We start from the raw sequence: 1,425 nt of genomic DNA on the forward strand, positions 1-1,425 counted from the left end.
CCAAATCCATATTACGTCCTAAACGCAATATCGTCATGTTTCAAGATGTACAAAATATTGGTCAGTTACGTGGTCTCATTGGTGCATTTTAGAATGTCGGTGTTAAAGTCTCCTAGTACCAAAATATGTGCATATCTGGGGGCTAGATCCACCAGTACAGCCTCTAGATCCGCCGTGTCACCAATTCGCGGGGGTTTATACACCACAACCAACATGATCCTCGTAACAGGCACTTCAGTTTCAACAAACATGAATTGAGGTTTCGCAGAGTAGATGTTCGGAGTTCGGTAAACTATTTTATACTTTAAATCATTGCGTATATGCATTCATACATACACCTCTCCCAACCTTTCCCTGTATGTCACACCTTTCGAGCGAAAATTCCTTTAAATTAATCAATGAACTAGTAATGTTTTGATTCAACCACGTTGCCGAGAAGAGAAGAGCTTGATCGTCGCCATAAGACTTATCTGTGTCGGTGTGACGTAAAGCAAAAAATAAATAAATAAATAAATAAATAAATAAATGAAGAGCGTGCGGATCACATGGGAAAAATGTTTCAGTTACATCATCTGAATCGCAATGCATTCTGAGGGTAGGGAGAAAGAAAATCCTTCAAGGACGGATCATTGTCGCTATGCGGAATTCCATTATAATCACCTTCTCGATTTAGGACCACATAAAATAACAACCCACTGCATTCAGTTCCGTTTGTTTCCTCCTCTTTTCTTTTTTCCAATAGTTCATTATTTCACTCTGTTTTCCCTCCTCTCTTCTGTCCAGATGTCATTCCATTTTTCTTCTTCTTCTTATTTTTGCTATTTGCTTTACGTCGTACCGACACAGATATGTCTTATGGCGATGATGGATAGGAACGACCTAGGAATGGGAAGGAATCGTTCGTGGCCTTAATTAAGGTAGAGCCTCAGCATTTGCCTGGCGTGAAAATGGGAAACCACGGAAAACCATCTACAGGGCTGCCGACAGTGGGGTTCGAACCCACTATCTCCCGATTACTGGATACTGGCCGAACTTAAGCGACTGCAGCTATCGAGCTCGGTATATTATTATTATTATTATTATTATTATTATTATTATTATGATTATTATGACGCCGCCTGGTGGCCATTATCGTTAAGGCATTAAAGTCTAAACGGTGTGACACAGTGGTTAGCCGGTTCCAGAAAACATTTTCACCATCAGAATGTTGGCCGGCAGGGTAGCGGAGGTGGTGATATAGAATTTCTAATCACTAGATTGCATGTAAAAACCCTGGATTAAATTACAAACTTCTCCGCAGTGCTCATATGGAGTGAGGGCATATGACGCTTTTGATGGTGATTCGACCGTCGGATGGAGACGTTAAGCCTTGAGCAGACCCCTTGGTGCTATTCGACAGGAGTAGGCTATGTGCTGGCACCGAGT

This window comes from Anabrus simplex, chromosome 3 (genome assembly GCF_040414725.1).
Source record: "Anabrus simplex isolate iqAnaSimp1 chromosome 3, ASM4041472v1, whole genome shotgun sequence".
In the NCBI taxonomy this organism is placed as follows: Eukaryota; Metazoa; Arthropoda; class Insecta; order Orthoptera; family Tettigoniidae; genus Anabrus; species Anabrus simplex.